We start from the raw sequence: 19,864 nt of genomic DNA, 5'->3' as shown, positions 1-19,864 counted from the left end.
ACTATCAACTAGTAGCATACGCGTGGACTGTTCGAGCAACAAATACGCCAGGAGAAACTGAAGAATCATAGACTATGGGCGTTTTGTTTATGCATCTGCAGGTCCGTCCTTCTTATGTTGTCTCAATACTATTCACAATCGTGGCATCCGTTTGGCCACGGGCACCTTTTACACCAGCCCAGTTGAGAATCTCTATGCTATGGTCGCAGATTCGAATCCTACCCCGGGCATGAATGTGTGTGATGTCCTTAGGTTAGTTAGGTGCAAGTAGTTCTAACTTCTAGGGGAATGATGACCTCAGATATGAAGTCCCATAGTGCTCAGAGCCATTTGAACCATTTTTTGAGAGTCTGTCTGCTGAAGCTGCCGAACTACCACTGTCATACCACCGTAACTTTCTCCTCAGCAGAAACCCGTGTCATTTGTCTGCCATGCATGGCTGCCCATCCTATGCCTCCTTCTTCGATGACTCCTTTGATCACCAGTATGGGGCATGTCCCTCTTCTGGAGTTCGATTTCGGCTCTTGCTCCAGCAGCTTCATATGGAGTACAACTGTACTGTATCAAGTGGATGGTCATGTATGGGTATGGAGACAACCTCATGAATCCATAGATCCTGCATGTCAACAGGGGACTGTTCAAGCTGGTGGAGGTTCTGTAATGGTATGGGGCGTGTACAGTTGGAGTGATATGGGACCCCTGATAGTCTAGATACGACTCTGGCAGGTGATGCGTACATAAGGATCCTGCCCGGTCACCTGCATCCATTCATGTCCATTGTGCATTCTGACGGACTTCGCTAATTCCAGCAGGACAATGCGACACTCCACACGTCCATAATTGCTACAGAGTGGCTCCAGGAACACTCTTCTGACTTTAAACACGTCCGCTGGCCACCAAACTCTCCAGACATGACATTATTAAGTGTTTCTGTGATGTCTTCCAACGTGCCGTTCAGAAGAGATCTCCATCCTCTCGTACTCTTACGGATTTATGGACAGCCCTGTAGGGTTCATGGTGTCAATTTCCTCCAGTACTACTTCAGACATTCGTCGAGTCCATGCCACGTAGAGTTGTGGCACCTCTGCACGCTCGCGGGGGCCTGCACGATATTAGGCATGTGTACCAGCTTCTTTCGCTCTTCGGTGTATTAGATGAGTAAGGCTGTGAGGATGTTCTTCTCGGCGGAATTGCCCGGGACACCACAGCCCATTTATGATCCTGTTATGATCGGTGTACAGTTCCTTTAATTACACGGCTATAATTGTCCACATACCGTCTTGCAGCAAACAACAGCAATCGCGACGTGACGCAGTTTTCAACAATACATGGGTCTCTTCGACGTCCCGTGTCGTCTCTTAGCAACAGTTTGATTCGAGTCGAATGGCGAGCAACGTGAATGGTCCTGTCCACATTCAGCAGAACCTCAAGAACTCGTGAAATAGGGGCACGCGCAACGGTGGCGGTCTCTGGTAAGTCATTAACCAGCATGTGATTTCCGCCAATCCCAGGTAGCCAAGACACAGACGGTAAACCGATTGCACCTTTCTGCTGACGCATAACATTAATTCTCACATCACGTATGTTGAATGAATATGGAGATCTTCAACACAGCAGTTATATTCGAGGTAATTTAATTTTGCAAATCGATCGTCCAGACTGTTTATCACGGTTCGTCCAAAGCATCTTGTGTTGGACAACGATTAACTTCACAAATTTTGTAATTAGAGCATGATCGGAATACTACAAATTATACACGATCCTGCAAAGATGACCATATGCCAATTGCTTACTGTATTCGCTCGTGTAGTTAACATTCGACAAGCTTAGTACACCGTCGTGCTGCCGTGAAACACACGTTTTCCATGGCCCTGTCGTATGAACTAATATGTTTTTATAAGACTTTCTAACGTATTTTAGATGAATTTCAGGCATTAAGTTCTATTTTGATTCAAATCTAGTGTCCGATTCCCGATCGAAGGACGCCATGAGTTTACGATGCGAAGAATGGAAGTGGCTGTTATTAAATTTTATCTGTAATCGTTTTAGTAACTGACGTAAACGATACTGTTTATTACAAAAGTATATCACGATTTCTCTGGTTGTGGTTAGGCAGGAACCTAAGTGCAAAGCTTAAGTTGCGGTTCGTGAATCAAGTAGCAATCGTATTTATAATTTTATTTCTCGTAAATATATATGACTACTTTTTTCCGAATATGGCACCATTTCCGAAAGCAGGGTTGGCCAGATGCTTAAGAGCACAGCTGAAATTACTGCGTGTGAGAGAAACTGTCTGCTATTACGGGTACATATAATCTTGCCCCTCTCAAAAACTTGGCTTTTTTTTTTTTTCCTAATGTGCCACGATTGCCGAAGGTGATATTAGGCAGCAACTTAAGAGGACAGTTATATAGGCCAATTCTAGTTCTTCATACCACGGTTCGCTATTATTCGTGATTTTTCATTGTCTGTTGTTATTTCTTTTATGATTATTTATTTACTTTTTGTCTCTATACACCGTAGGTCAAGTCTAGTTGTCGATTCCAACGTTATTTATGTTTCTTGTTCTTCCAGAAGCATAGCGAGTGATATTAAAAAGTTAAATCTGAGACGAAATAATTAAGTCAGTAAAAATATTACGGAACACGGAATCAACAATTAGAGTTATACCATACAGGGCAATTCTCAAAGAATGCACAGCACACACCTACAGCAACAACAGTAATATAGAAAGTAATACCAAAACATAAATCATATGACGAACCACTGCATAACCCTGCAGTGCATTCTTTTAGAATTTTCATGTGTGGTACGCTCAAATTGTCGACTTCATGTTCCTTTATTACGTCATTTTCATTAGGTGTGGGCTCCCAATACCTTTAGGATTTACCTGTATGGTATCGCTTCCTGTACTACTGCAGAAACGCGATAAACAGCAAACCTTGGAATCGACAACTAGAATTGACCTATACAACTCACATCTGGTTATCGATTTATCATTTGTTATTTTTTCGTTACTTGCGTAGAGACTGTTCCTTTAGAAATTTTGTGTTGCTTTCTCCCTATTTCCCGCTAATGTCCTGCTTTCGTTTCCTGTGAGTTACCATTTCTTCCATTTTGCGGTTGTTGTGTTCGATTTTAGTTTGTGCCCTTTCAAAACTCATGCTCCCCCGCTCCCCTCACCCCCCCCCCCCCCTCCCCCCAAGATCCAATACTCGTTATTAAGAACTACCGCTATTCCATAATATTAAGAATTTACTATGTGTGATGCTGTAGTGAACTTCAAGGCAGTCTATGGTTCTTTCACTTACTAGCGTAAACTATGATAATAATTTAGGCACTGAGAACCAGAAGGGCCCAAAGCACATAAGCAAAGTTTAGGGAAAAACAGATATTTGTGAAAATCAAATTTGTAGGGAAACCACCAGTCTCATAAGTTTGATTTTTTTAACATCCCACTATTAATATAGTTTAATATTTATTATTATTATTATTATTATTATTACACACCCTACAGGTCTTTATCTGACCACGTGAAGCATGTATGACTATTTGTTCCTCCTGTTCTTCCAGTACTTTTTCATTTGTTCTTTAAAGGCCCTCTTCCTTTCTTCGGTCCACTTTGGTCTTTCGGTTTTAGGTGCTGTCTTCTCTGACATTGTCTACAGACGCTTTTGTCTGTGATGTCTGCTGAATCTACCTGTGCTTCTTCAAGATAAATTTTGACTTGTACCATCCAAGGTGTAGTGGTTTTGAACCTCTGTTTGTATCTGAGTATTCTGTTGGTGTGTCTAGTCTGTTCGAGTCTGCTGACGTGGCCGTGAAATTTTAGTTGCCCTTTTCTGATGTCCGCCGCTAGGTTGGACAACTTCTCTGTGGTGTCTCTGGAGTGAAGCCTGTCTCCATCGTTTTGGTTCAATAATTTTCCTTTTCATTTTTCTTTCCTCTGTGAGCATCTTCCCTAGGTCACCCTTGGTGTGTAGCTTCAGTGTCTCGCAGGCGTATAACACCTCAGGTTTGATTACAGTATTGTAGAGACGAATTTTGACGGAAGTGGACAGACGTTTTTTGTTGTAGATGCCCGCATTTTGTGTAAGGCTCTCTTCGTCTTCAGTAACCTGGTGTTCTGCGTGATTTTCTCCTCTCTTGTTGCTTCGAGCACTTCCCCGAGGTATTTAAAATGTTATACTCTGTTCATGTTGCCATGTTTTGTGTTTAAATTCAGTATGTTTAATTTCGTGCAGAAGAACTCTGTTTTTTGGAAGGAGATCTCTAGCCCTACTTGTTAAGCATACTCCTTGAGTACTTCTATGATGATTATTATTATTATTAATCTAATAGAGGTAATGGCGTCTTTTAACTGTAGTGTAGTTTGTAACTAATGTAAAACTAGAATCAGAACATAAGTACAGACACTTAATGCACATAGTCGTGACCTGTCCCAACACTTCAGATCCCTGTTATAATCGTTTTCATTAAGCACATTCTTTGGCTTGAGGTTCAGATAAAACCGTCTGTTCACTTTAGGCATGAAATCTAGTAGTTTTGTTGAGCCTATGTGTTTCAAGTTTGTTACAGTATTTTCTTGAGTGTTTGTGTTTCAAGGTTGGTATTTGCCTTCTACTTACGTATTGGTCCACTATATTTTGCAGGGCATCTACAGACTGTGGAGAAATAGCGAATTGTCGTCTCTCTCAATGTGACTTGAAGAAATTGGTGGCCTCCTACGATTACAACGAACAAAATAGGTTTTTAAAAAAAGTAGACACTGTGTTAGACAATCAAGCAGGCGGGCCGTGTTCAAGCCCCCCGGCCACAAACGTTTTTTTATTTAGCTGTTCGCTGTGTTCAAATTTGTGTCTGTATCGTGGTGCAACGTACGTTTGCAACAGCGAGGTGTAAGGAACTGACCTATAATGACAGTTGATTCTGCACAACTACTCTATTAGCAGCCGAAAGAAATAGACTTTCGAATGGGAACCGCAAGTGTTTGATGACAAGGAGATAAGTCCACCGAACCCTCCACCAGAAAACAAATCTGGTGTGTCGTACACGGCATGAGAGACAGTACGTGTGTCATATGATAGGAATCTCTTACCGACGCACCTAATTTGAACGCCTGTAAGTGAGTGAGATATGCCTCCTTGCCCAATTTAGGCTACGTTACTTTAATCAACAGTTCATGGAAACCTGTTGGGAACTTCATCATTGCAAAATTTCTTGAAAGTAAATTGTTACGACGAACATCAGTTTGGTAGTGGAGTCGGTAACATTCTCAAAGACTCTAAAAGTCTGAACGTCCATTTTACAAACTAGAATGCTGAAACCAAGGAATGAGATTTTATGGTGGGGCTTCTCTCCACGAGCTTCCAGTTTTTATGAAGAAATGGGCGTCATTGTAGCCGGACAGCATTACTGCAGTAATGAATATTTGTGCCTCGGGCCATCATCGAAGCGAATACCAAAGAAACCGGACAGACAGCTTTTCGCGAATGTTCATATATACCAGTGTAGTGCAGATGTACAGCGTGGACAAAGGTGGTTCACTGTAAGATCAACAGATGTCAGGAGCATGCATACTGTGGTGTGCGTACTGTAAGACCTTCGGTACACGCACCATCAGATTATTTGACTTGTCGCTCTAACGAAGTAGGCGAGTGTCAGCAATATGTCTCGTGGTCTTATCGTGGCGTGTTTATCCTCTGCCGTTAGGTCAGACGATAGAAATGCCACTTGCACGCTTAGAGTAGCAGATTGTTGGTGACCAGCTTTAAATAGAACTTGATTATTTTCACACACATTTATTAAAATAATAACATGCATAAAAATTACTTAACTTGGTTCTGGATGCTATTTACAATTGACAGTCTGAAGTTCCTTTGGTATTGGTACGTTAATCTTATTCTCACATATATCTCTGATACTTGACAAAAGTGTCTATACACTTATCTTCATGGCTATGTACAGGAATATGGTAATCTTATTAGGGGCAGACTGAAACTTGGCTATAGACTGGTACAGACAAATGTAGAACTAGTACAGACTGATACAGACTAATGCTGACTGGTACAGACTGATGCAGACAAATGCAGACTGACTAATTGGAGGTCTGTACACAATCATGTCCACCTTTATTATCTCATTTTGTTTGTTATTATTTGAGGCAATTGTTCGGGGCATATGTCCCATGACACCCATTGTCGATCCATTCACTCAGTTATTTTTATTACCCAGGGCAGCTAACCCTCTAACCAAACACGCTGAGCTACCGTGCCGACTTAACCACGACACGAGTGCTCGTCCACGCTCCTTTGTGTTGCACTTGTTAAGCTTGGACCATTTGTTGTGTCTGGCCACTCGTCTAACATAAGACGCCCAGGACGCTGTTTTCTCGGATCGCTAGACAACAATTCAAGCAAATCAAATTAATGGAGTTTAATACAGTAAGTTCAAATAATAAAAGGGTGTCCACGATAAGACTCCAACATTTGAACTCACAAAATCTGACAGGAAACACAATTTATTGACGAACAAACACAGGGAAATCATACAGCAGCTCATCAAGTTATCATACACAGGTGGACGGTTCAGTACACTTGAACATGGGCGCCACGGGTAGCGCGAAGAATATCAAGTCTATAATCGATTTCACCGGCCGGAGTGGCCGTGCGGTTCTAGGCCCTTCAGTTTGGAACCACGTGACCGCTACGGTCGCAGGTTCGAATCCTGCCTCGGGCATGGATGTGTGTGATGTCCTTAGGTTAGATAGGTTTAATTAGTTCTAAGTTCTAGGCGACTGAAGACCTCAGAAGTTAAGTCGCAAAGTGCTCAGAGCCTTTTGAACCATTTTGATCCCAGGCTTACCACCACCTTGCCCTTTCGCAACACTCCCAGTAGCCAAAATCTGATCACACCACTTCTTTATAGTCTTGAACAACGGGGGCGCTTTGTTGTAAACTCGACGAAAGTTTCTTTGCATTTGGGTCGCCGATTTTGTCTCTGCATACCACTAGACGACTCCTGCACGCTCCTTCATATCCTCCATTTTGCTAAAACAATTGATTGCAGCTCCACTAGGCGTATCAAATTTGTACACCACAAACTTGCTGAGTTGCTCTGTCTGCCCCTTCAGGATTCACAGGTCCACCATCTGAAATGAGAAACATATGGGATATTAATATGTTGGAATCTCATTGTGGATTCGCTGTACTTAACTTTGCGTATTCACAAAGGTTTGTCGCAAGCAAATGGCGTCATGCAAATAATCAGTGTCCTTTGGTATATACAGGGTGTTACAAAAAGGTACTGCCAAACTTTCAGGAAACATTCCTCACACACAAAGAAAGAAAATATGTTTGTGGACATGTGTCTGGAAACGCTTACTTTCCATGTTAGAGCTCATTTTACTACTTCTCTTCAAATCACATTAATCATGGAATGGAAACACACAGCAACAGAACGTGCCAGCGTGACTTCAAACACTTTGTCACAGGAAATGTTCAAAATGTCCTCCGTTAGCGAGGATACATGCATCCACCCTCCGTCGCATGGAATCCCTGATGCGCTGATGCAGCCCTGGAGAATGGCGTATTGTATCACAGCCGTCCACAATACCAGCACGAAGAGTCTCTACATTTAGTACCGAGGTTGCGTAGACAAGAGCTTTTAAATGCCCCCGTAAATGAAAGTCAAGAGGGTTGAGGTCAGGAGAGCGTGGAGGCCGCGGAATTGGTCCGCCTCTACCAATCCATCGATCACCAAATCTGTTGTTGAGAAGCGTACGAACACTTCGACTGAAATGAGCAGGAGCTCCATCGTGCATTAACCACATGTTGTGTCGTACTTGTAAAGGCACATGTTCTAGCAGCACAGGTAGAGTATCCCGTATGAAATCATGACAACATGCTCCATTGAGCGTAGGTGGAAGAACATGGGGCCAAATCAAGATATCACCAACAATGCCTGCCCAAACGTTCACATAAAATCTGTGTTGATGACGTGATTGCACAATTGCGTGCGGATTCTCGTCAACCCACACATGTTGATTGTGAAAATTTACAGTTTGATCACGTTGGAATGAAGCCTTATCTTAAAGAGAACATATGCCCTGAAATGAGGATTGACACATTGTCGGATGAACCATTCGCAGAAGTGTACCCGTGGAGGCCAATCAGCTGCTGATAGTGCCTGCACACGCTGTACACAATACGGAAACAACTGGTTGTCCCGTAGCACTCTCCATACAGTGACGTGGTCAACGTTACCTTGTAAGCAGCAACTTCTCTGACGCTGACATTAGGGTTATCGTCAACTGCACGAAGAATTGCCTCGTCCATTGCAGGTGTCCTCGTCGTTCTAGGTCTTCCCCAGTCGCGAGTCATAGGCTGGAATGTTCCGTGCTCCCTAAGACGCCGATCAATTGCTTCGAACGTCTTCCTGTCGGGATACCTTCGTTCTGGAAATCTGTCTCGATACAGACGTACCGCGCCACGGCTATTGCCGCGTGCTAATCCATACAGCAAATGGGCATCTGTCAACTTCGCATTTGTAAACATTGCACCGACTTCAAAACCACGTTCGTGATGAACACTAACCTGTCGATGCTACGTACTGATGTGCTAGATGCTAGCACTGAAGAGCAATAAGTCGCATGTCAACACAAGCACGGAAGTCAACATTACCTTCCTTCAATTGGGCCAACTGGCGGTGAATCGAGGAAGTACAGCACATACTGACGAAACTAAAATGAGCTCTAACATGGAAATTAATCGTTTACGGACACATGTCCACGTAACATCTTTTCTTTATTTGTGTGTGAGGAATGTTTCCTGAAAGTTTGGCCGTACCTTTTTGTAACACCCTGTACAATTTCAATGCAAGCAAAAACAATACAGTTCATAAGTCACTGCTGTAGCGTTTGTTATCGCGGCTCGTCTTCCACTGACGTGGCTAGGCGGCGCGGCGCTTACATTCTCTCCGTACAGAGGCCGCTGCTGTCTCGGTGTCGTCCCAGAGATGCGTTCGTCAGCGCTCTATTGGCTGACGTCCTCTCACGGCCATCTCTGCTATTTCGTTCGTGATAGTCGTGGCGGCACTTGTCGTTACACTGGAAAACCATCCACTGTTTCTATTTCGCTTCTTTTGTTTTCACAGTTTAGTACATTTTCTTCCCGTTTTCAAACTCCGTGTGTGTCCAGTTTTTGACTGGCTGTCCTGTGTGCTCTCTTACCACTAAATCTGAGGGGGATGTGACGGGGAACTTCCCTTGTGAGTAGCGACTTTGACTTAGATATGATGTCATTGCTGGTAGCTGACAGGTGGACTCGGAAGCGAGAGTTTATCATCTGTTTACGACAGAACGCTAACTGGCTTTTTAAATCATAGCTGCGTAATTCAGGGAACGAAATGTCTTTCGAAATTGTTTTTTCTGCTTATGTATCGTAAAATAAGGATGGCGTGCCTTATCGCCTTTGTGCCACTCCAGTTGGTATCCTTAATACCAGTACAGTGCTGCCACATTTCCTTGGTTTCTGGTAGCGATCGCTTGAAGACGAGCTGCTGACATGTGATTCATTTTGCATTCAGATCATACTGTACGCCATAGGTCAGGTGCCATAGTCGGCATTGCTGAATGATGTATTTCATTTCGGTTATACGTAATTTATAACAGTGAGCATCACTTATACGTGACCTCTCACGCTGTTAATCTAACACAACAAGATGTTTCCTCAGCGATGAGTCGATTGAGCGTCCCACACACGACAGATACATCACCGGCAATGTTGTGAGCAATATAGCCTGCAATCGGACACACAACACGCATTACCTAGCAATTTCAACGAGCATTTCGAACGCCACTATGTCAGGAAATCCTCTTATCTAAATTTATCTGCCATGATTAGCAAAACTCAGTACGTCGATTAATTCTGGAAAACAAAGCGCTGAAATCTGTTAAACTGTTTTGGAATGTTTCAGGTTGTAAAACCGTAAAATATAAACTACGATGGTGTCCAAATTTCAACTGTCTCTTCTTCTTCTTTTTCCTGGCCAGTATCCAGTACCTCCATATTCCTCGGATCTCAAAACATGCGACTCCTTTTTGTGGGGCTATATTAAAGGCAAGGTGTACAGCAATAACTCCAAAACCACAGCCATTCAGCGGGTCATCGACAGCATCGATGTTCTCACACTTCAGCGGATCATGCAGAATTTTCGCTATTCGTCTGCGCCACACCATCGCCAATCATGGCAGGCATATCGAACATGTCATAGCGTAAATCATTTACATGTTCAATAAAGTTTGTGCACGCCGTAGTTTGCAACTAATTTACGTTTTTTTCATACAGTTCAATAATTGTCACCCCATACATCTACATTTATACTCTGTAAACCACGGTGAAGTGCATGGCAGAGTGTATGTCCAATTGTACCAGCTATTAGCGTTTCTTCCTGTTCCATTTACGTATGGAGTGCGGGAAGAATGATTGTTTAAATGCGTCTGTGTCTGCAGTAATTACTTTAGTCTTATGTTCCCGATTCCTTTGTCAGCGAAGCGTAGGGGACTGTAGTTTATTCTTAGAGTCATCATTTAAAGCCGGATTTTGAAGATTAAAATAGACATTCTCGGGATAGTTTACGTCTGTCTTCTAGAGTCTTCCAGTTTAGTTCCTTCAGTATCTCCGTGACTCTCTCCCATGGTTAAACAAACCTGTGATCTTTCGTGCTGCCCTTCTTCCATATACGTTCCATATCCCCGCTTAGCCCTGTTTGGAACGAGTCCCACACGCATGGGCAATATTTGCAGACCGGTCGCACGAGTGATATGTAAACAATCTCCTTCATAGACTAATTGCGCTTCCTTAGTATTCTGCCAATAAACCGAAGTCTACCATCTGCCTTACCCACGACTGAGTCTATGTGATCATTCCAGTTCGTGTCCCTACAAAGTGTTACACCCAGGTATTTGTATGAGTTGGCCGATTCCAACAGTGACTCACTGATATTACAGTCATAGGATACTACTTTTTGCTTTCTTTTGTGAGGTGCACAATTTTACATTTATGAACATTTAAAGCAGGTTCCCAATCTCTGCTCCACATACAAATCTTATCAAGATCTGACTGAATATTCATGCAGCTTCTTTCAGATAATACTTTGTTATACAAAACTGCATCATCTGCAAAAAGCTCCGCATTACTATTAATATTGTATGCAAGGTCATTAATACACAACATGAGCAGCAAGGGTCCGAACACATTTCCCTAGGGTACACTCAAAGTTACGTCTACATCTGACGATATCTCTCCGCCTACTCTGAATAACGCAGGCGCTGCACTGTCGTTGTCCGCTGATTCTGGACAAGCACCTTTCAAGTAAAATGTCTTCCCTGTACGCAACTATACGTAATGGATGTACGAGTACAGGTCGTAGACACATGGTTGGTGACATATGGAAGTTTGGGTGTGGCTGTGAGTCGCGCACAGATAGGCAAATGCTGCAGCCGGCATAGTAGCTCAGCGTATTTGGTCAGAGAGCTGCCTGGCCTCTGTAACAAAAAAGTGTGTGGAAGGATCACCAAACGAACGTGACCAGATGTCATGTGACGTCCGCAACGACCAAACACAACGGGAAATTAAAAAAAAAGTAAGGGACCGGTCCGTCACAAATTTTCATGGTCATCATTCCATTATACAGCTGATAGTTACCCATATTCACAAATGTGAATACATTTTACGAATTTCATAACGTCTGTAGTTGCTGCAGTGCATGTCTGAAGGAACATTGCATCGTAATTCAGAATAACACAGGAGCTGCAATATTGACTGAACTACTAGTTTCGAAACTGCTGGGTACTTGGCTGTTGTATGTAATGGTAAGATGAGGACTGGTTTTGTTACGCCTGAATGCTACTTATACCCAGATATCCTCGTTGCTTAATTTCTGTCTGTAGACAATTTCTCTAGAGCTCTCGCAGCATCTGGGAAATGTTGAGAAAATAGTCTGATGGTTTTATATTTTTCAGACCATCTCGTCTCACACATTCGTGATAAATTGGAAGCATATTTTCAGCGTGTAGTCGATTTTCTAAAAAGAGTTTGTGGCGTCGTTTACAATGACAACAATGTTCGTAATTTCTGGTACTGCGTTTGCATCTTTTCCCACAAGGTTGAGTCTGTGGCTTGAGCAAAGAAATTGTGAGGATCGATAATATTTCGTTTCTGAAAATGGCCTGTGCACTGCTCTCTCTGCCTGCCACTGTAGAACAGCCATAGAAGATAAATCCTATACACCTCCTGCGATGCGCAGTTACCGTTCCCCAATGAGGGGGACGCCCTGTTCCTTAAAATGAGTCCGGACTCACAGATCGACCGGTATCTTGTGTCGAATCGCGACCAGCACGGAACTTGTCACACCATTCCACAACATTAGTTTTCCATAGACGTGCTACGCCATTGATATTTGTCATTCACCGATCGATGTCTACCGTTGATTGCCCTTCGGTAACGAAGAAAAGAAAACAGCACATTGTTCCTATTTGGACGCATTTGGTGATTATGTCGTCCTAGTTCACGTTACAGCATTTACTACACGCACATCGGAAAGACACAAATATCACACCCAAGGGCGTACCCAAGAACTGAACTCTGGGGGGGGGGGGGGGGGGGGGGGCAGGTCATACTAGTCTCAGGAAACAAGAACTCGAGACAACATACAACACTTCTTATTAAATAAAACAGTAAACCAGTGAAAAACTGCTTTTAATAAACATTTTAAATATAAGAATGCACTTGTTTAAAAATACAATTTTTTAATTCAGTAATAATCTTCTAGGATTTGCCGCAAATTTCTCAGTTACTTTCTTCTCCAACATGTCGCAGTCTTCTTTTACATAACTGTGGTGTACGCTCATCAGGCACAATCCTGTGAGCCTTTCTCTCTCCTCCCACAGTGCTTCTGAGCCACGTCTTCACTCTTCGAATTGTGCTGAAGGATCGTTCCACAGTCGCTATAGTGCATGAAATAGTGCTCAAAATTTTTAGTGCTTTTTTCATGATAGGGAAAAAAATTTTGGTCTCGTTAAACAGGTCAACGACTTCCATATCCTTTAATTTTGCTTCAGTTATATTCTTTTTCCTTCACAAATTGTACCATAGTTCCAGTTGTCCGGCAATATCAACCAATCCATAAAATGTTTTCAACAATTCTGCACTTTTAAGGAAGTCTGTTACACTAGAATTGCTCATATTCAAGAGATGTAGCTTATTTAGAGCAAAAGCTGGTGTATTTTCTGGTGAAAATCGTATATTTAATGATGACATGAATGATTTGATGTATGGTATTACCAGCGAACGTCGCCAGTATTCGTTGTCATTTTGGGATGGTGGATTGTTTCTGAATTTTTGCTTGCAAGCAAAATGTGGAACAGTAATTTCTATTTCCAGGTCCTCTGCTACAACTCGTGCTTTTGCAAGTAATTCGCTAGTTACCCTGTCTGCTTCCTTTCGATCATTACTGAGCACGTCAAGGATTCCTCTGATGTGTTCCCTCGCCGCGATCGTATCTACAGACTTAGACTGCAGGACATTAGCTACTAGTTCCTAAACTGCTGAGTATTTGACTATTGTTTGTAAAGATAAGATGAGCACTGGTTTGGTAACGGCTGAATGCAACTGATACGCAGATTTCCTCGTTGCATAATTCCCCTCAGTAGACAATTTTTCTAGAGCTCTCACAACCTCTGCGAAATTTTGAGAAAATAGTCTGATGGATTTATATTTTTCAGACCACCTCGTCTCACACATTCTTGTTAAATTGGGAGCGTATTTCTGACGTGTACTCGATTCTCTAAAAACGTTTATAGTGTCTTTCACAGTGGCAACAGTATTCCTAATTCCCGGCACTGCGTCTGCATCGTTCACCACAAGGTTGAGTTTGTGGTTTCAGCAATGGACGTATGATGCTCGATAATATTTCCTTATTAAAGTGGCTTGTACACCATCACTTGCACTAAATGTCTCGCCATCTATTGCTTGTCATAACCTGCACGTCAACTGCTATTAATCTACAGTTAGCGTCAGCTGTAACTAAAAAATTAATAGCTTAGGAGGAGAAAAGCATTTTACATTTAAATATGGTAGGAGAAACGATGTTGTTCGTTAGAAACTTCACATAGTCATAATCCCTTACTGCCTATTAGTGAATACGCTGTTCCTTGGCGACGTAACATGCCTGCGAATAGCAGAGCGGGTTGCTTATCGCTAAATTTATTATTTGTATAAACTTCCCTCTCGACAGTAACGTGCGGAAGACGAAACAATTACTCCCGGATCTGCGCGAACGAGTTCGAGTATATTCTAGGGGGGAGCAGCTGCCCCCCCCCCCCCCTTCCCATCGCTGGGTACGCCCATGATCACACCAGTCCCTCGCCTACATGTTGGATCTTACATTCCTGCATCGGAGTTGCGCTACGTTGCATATGTTCTGCAGTAACGCCTTCAAACGTAACCTTTTTGATCGGACTTTGTATAAACACTGTTTTCCGTAGAGGTGGGATATTTCTCGTTCTCGTTGATGTTGGCTAACTACAACACAGCACATACTCTGAACATTGTAGACAAGAAATTAACGTGGGCCCTCAGTAAGACGCTCACTACGTTATCATTTAAACTTATTGAGGTCCCACTGGGCAAACAAATGCCGATTATGAATGGTGTGGACTGCTAAGTGTTCTATTTGTTTTTTTACACATTTCCTAGTTCCAGATGAAAACCCCATGTCGTGAAAACACTTTTAAAAATCATATACCCAATAGGAATAAATCGCGAATGTTCCAGATCCACACGAATCACGTGTAAATATTGATTTTTATGCGAATAAACAAACAGAAGTTTATTTCTTTAATACGCAGATCTGTAACGAGAAAGAAAATGTAATATTGACGATTCTGTTTCCAGCTGTCTGTATGACAAACTGTCTGCGAAAAGCTTCAGGCTGCAGCGCTGAGTGCCGCAAGTTCGAATGTCGAATCTTTGATATTTATAAATAGTGTCATATCACTGGCTGGAAAAATTAGCGGGGATTATTTCTGTAAAGATACAGGTGACAGAGAGCTAGGGCAATCGACGTTGCTATTTACAAAACAATACATTACTCCAGTTAATAAATTTTGTTTTTAGTTTATGTCAGAATTCTGTACGACTGTTGCGCAACTTTCAGTCGCGTCCGCTACGAGATTGTTTTTCCCGCCACGTATTATTTACTCTCGGAGCGTTTTCCCGCGACGAATAAGTGTTCTTTGAACGGCGTATGTATACGAGCAGCTGTGCCTTCGCGACACTTGGGTTGTTTGCTCTGTCTTCGACAGTTACATACGAGGCGAATCTGAAGCTTTAAGTATTCTATACAAGAGTTCTACAAGAGAAGCTGTTATTCTGGGTTTCCAGCGTCCAGCAGGAAGTTTTTCGGCGAAAAGGTAACAGATACTCAACTTTCGTGATCACTAGCGATGTGCTCATAGCTGGTTGGGAAAATGTGTGATGTTTGCGTTCTTTGAGGATGCTCGCAGTTTCTGCAGCTTATGCGACATTCATATCCTTCACAATCACCCATAGGTAAAATACCTACGGTACTGAAATGCTGTTTCTTTCGGTTTTCAGTGGCTTGGAAATTCTGTTAATGGTGCTAACTGCCAAGTACTTTTAGTACCGCTAAACTGGTGCAATAGTTCCGTGAAGCGTTTTCTCTAGGATGCGTTTAGTCAGTCCTGGCACTATGTGCAATAAATGCAAATTATTCGTTAGCAGGTTGCGTAAGAGTTTCATGTGTTTATTTTTGACAGCGTATACGAGCGCGCAAGCTCGCACGTGCGAACACGTACACACGCTCGCATGTGTGTGTGTGTGTGTGTGTGTGTGTGTGTGTGTGTGTGTTTGTGTTTGTATTTCTCAATATTAATTTTGCTCCCTCACCCCCGACCCCTTTTCAGGATGTAAGATTAGTTTCGACTTCAATTAAAAAAAAAAAAAAAAAATTCGGATTCCTCTGTTGCAAGTTTGAACTCACAAATATAACGCAGGTTTCCATCAGTTACGTAGTTTCACGCCATAATATAAGAAATAGTAGTTGCCTTATGTTTGGCGATCCTTTCTGAGACTCTATATGTTAATGTGTGGTTGCAATTGTGTGGTTGTAGATTATATCGTGAAAATTATTGGCCTACAAATTCTGCCTGCTCTGTTTAGTCATTTTGATTTAGTAACCGCTTTTTCTCAGCAGTTTTTCACTGAACCATACAACCATCCCCAACAGGCATTCAGATACTCCCGATCTCTGCTGAAAGCCCAATGGAATCTTTCAATACATATACAGCAGAGTTGATATCTCGGTAATAAGTGCAGATCGCGCCTCTAGCTCACAGTTACAACACAATGCAAACCGTCCCTCTGCAATATTTGTTGATCACAATCGTGATCTCTCGTGTGACCTGGTGAACCTAGAACAACTTCATCTTAATAATTCTAAACTGCAGGTTATCAGAAAGCTTAGGTGCTCCCGAATTTACAGCAAACGCGACAGAGCATGTGAAAAACCGGCGATAAAATCGAGATCGCAGAAAAGAATAAGACGGCGTAAAAAGCAGGCACGAATACGTCATCTTGGAAGTACAGTCAAAGAACATTCGCCTTTATCTAACTTTCTGCAACTGTAAAATCTAGTTTACTTTTCCAGGAATAATTGTTTGAAACAGGGTTGCGGCAACTGTCCCAGATGCTCAATGGGCCCCAACCACTTTTGAGGAGACGGGTGTGCGACGCCTCGGTGCGTGAACTTTGCCGCCTTAGGTGAGTGAACTTCGTTTGAAACTCGAACATTTGTGTCATGTAGGTCAATGTGAAATACCCACTGTGGTGTCACCGCCAGACACCACACTTGCTAGGTGGTAGCTTAAATCGGCCGCGGTCCATTTAGTACATGTCGGAACCGCGTGTCGCCACTGTGTGATCGCAGACCGAGCGCCACCACAAGGCAGGTCTCGAGATACGGACGAGCACTCGCCCCAGTTGTACGACGACTTTGCTAGCGACTACACTGACGAAGCCTTTCTCTCATTTGCCGAGAGACAGTTAGAATAGCCTTCAGCTAAGTCCATGGCTACGACCTAGCAAGGCGCCATTAGCCTTACATAGTTTGATACTTACCGTATAAAGCATGTCTCTACAAGAACGTTGTAAACCAGTGAAGATATAAAAGTTAAGTATAGCAGCTACGTACTTTTCTTGCTACCATTCACTACTTATCCTGTTCCAGAATTCACGCCCGTCTGCGTTAGATAGCTTCCATTTCGGCCTCCTCTATCTACAAGGTGTTGGCACATTTGCCAACACATCACCCACACTATTGTGTCTTTGTGCTACAACAGTCACCATGGGGCGAAACGTCTCTACACCATATATGTGCATGCATTCCAAACCACAAAGTTCCTGTCTTCACACGTGAACATCATATACTCGTTTTCTGCTCAACTAAGAAAACCCAGAAGGCAGTACCAGAATCTACGCAGATTTTGAGCAGTCTGTCAGGATCATTTAATATGAATAACGTCAGGATCACTAAACACGATCATCGTCCTGCTGAGAAAGGGAAAATTTGTGACAGGGACTAATTAACCTTAAACGGCAGCATTTCAGAACGGAAGTGAGACGTATTTATCAATTTAATCCACTAATACACTACTGGCCATTAAAATTGCTACACCACGAAGATGACGTGTTACAGACACGAAATTTAACCGACAGGAAGAAGATGCAGTGATATGAAAATGATTAGCTTTACAGAGCATTCACACAAGGTTGGCGCCGGTGGCGACACATGCAACGTGCTGACATGAGGAAAGTTTCCAACCGATTTCTCATACACAAACAGCAGCTGACCGGCGTTGCCTGGTGAAACGTTGTTGTGATGCTTCGTGTAAAAAGGAGAAATGCGTACCATCACGTTTCCGACTTTGATAAAGGTCGAATTGTAGCCTATCGCCACTGCGGTTTATCGTATCGTGACATTGCTGCTCGCGTTGATAGAGATCCAATGACTGTTAGCAGAATATGAAATCGGTGGGTTCAGGAGGGTAATACGGAACGCCGTGCTGCATCCCAGCGGCCTCGTATCACTAACAGTCGAGATGACAGGCATATTATCCGCACGGCTGCAACGGATCGTGCAGCAACGTCTCGATGCTGAATCAACAGATGGGGACGTTTGCAAGGAAACAGCCATCTGCCCGAACAGTTCGACGACGTTTGCAGCAGCACGGACATTTCAATTTCCACTGTCTATACTTCTACAAATAAATTTATAAAAGTTTGTCAGCATGACCAGGAAGGATTCAGGATTCACACTCTTAGCAGTGGATGTTCGAAAACATAACGAAATAATTTTTTTTACATGTGAAATTTCATCATTTTTTTTCACTTACTAATGGCAGCATTTGTTGCTATAGGTACAATTTTCGTCATAAGTAAGAGAGATTCTTCGATGAATTTTGCACAGCATGCAAACCATACTTAAAGGTGTATGAAACTCTAGAGTTTTCCAAATCTGTTAAAAACTATGGTAAAAATTGAGGTAATTAACTATAAAATTTGCGTTTTTTCTAAACAAGATGTTTAAATACAACGGCTCATTCGTTTCTTCATAAATTTAATAAATACTAGAGTTTCTTACACCTGTAAGTATGGTATGTATGCTGTGGAAAATTCATCGAAGAATCTCTCTAACTTATGAAGAAAAGTGTACCTATAGCAACAAACGCAGCCATTAGTAAGTGTAAAAAATGATGAAATTTCACACGTAAAAAAATTATTTTGTTATGTTTTCGAACTTCCACTGCAATGAGTGTGAATCCTGAATCCTTCCTGGTGGTGCTGACAAAGTCTTATGAATTTATTTGTAAACTGGAAATTAAAATGTTCTGTGATGCCTCTACTGCTCCAAGTCGGCCCGTTTGACGTCCTACCCCCCTTAATTCTATAATGGCATCTCCGGCTTACTTTTCGTTGAAAATTTTGCCATTTATTGGATTTCTCCACGGACCTGTCTCATTGAGCGGTGTCTTCAGCGCTGTCTCGATCGTCTTTACTCATGGAGCATCGACAATGGCTTTCGTTTTTCCACATACAAAACCGTTTGTATGAATTTCTGGGGGCGCAATTGGTTTCTTCCACTGTCCTTACACCTTGGGCCTGTTGATCTTCCGTTCGTTCAAACTACGAAACAAATGGGACTCATTCTCGATAGGACACTTTCTTGGTCCTCCCACATGTCTTACCTGGCAGCCCGCTGTATGCAGTCCCTCAATGTCCTTCGTGTCCTCAGTGGTATTTCCTGGGGAGCAGATTGAACCACCCTCCCCCCTTTGGACTGGTCCCTTATCCGCTCAAAATTAGACTATGGGTGTTTTGTTTATGCATCTGCAGTTCCGTCCTTCTTATGTCCTCTCAATACTGCCCACAATCGTCGAGTGGGTTTGGCTATGGTCACCTTTTACACATCTACATCTACATTTATACTCCGCAAGCCACCCAACGGTGTGTGGCGGTGGGCGCTTTACGCGCCACTGTCATTACGTCCCTTTCCCGTTCCAGTCGCGTATGGTTCGCGGGAAGAACGACTGCCGAAAAGCCACCGTGCGCGCTCCAATCTCTCTGATTTCACATTCGTGATCTCCTAGGGAGGTGTAAGTAGGGGGAAGCAATATATTCGATACCTAATCCAGAAACGCACCCTCTCGAAACCTGGACAGCAAGCTACACCGCGATGCAGAGCGCCTCTCTTGCAGAATCTGCCACTTGAGTTTGCTAAACATCTC

Source organism: Schistocerca americana, chromosome 8 (genome assembly GCF_021461395.2).
Source record: "Schistocerca americana isolate TAMUIC-IGC-003095 chromosome 8, iqSchAmer2.1, whole genome shotgun sequence".
NCBI lineage: Eukaryota > Metazoa > Arthropoda > Insecta > Orthoptera > Acrididae > Schistocerca > Schistocerca americana.
The sequence above is the reverse complement of the archived record's forward strand: the minus strand, read 5'-3'. Positions refer to the sequence as shown.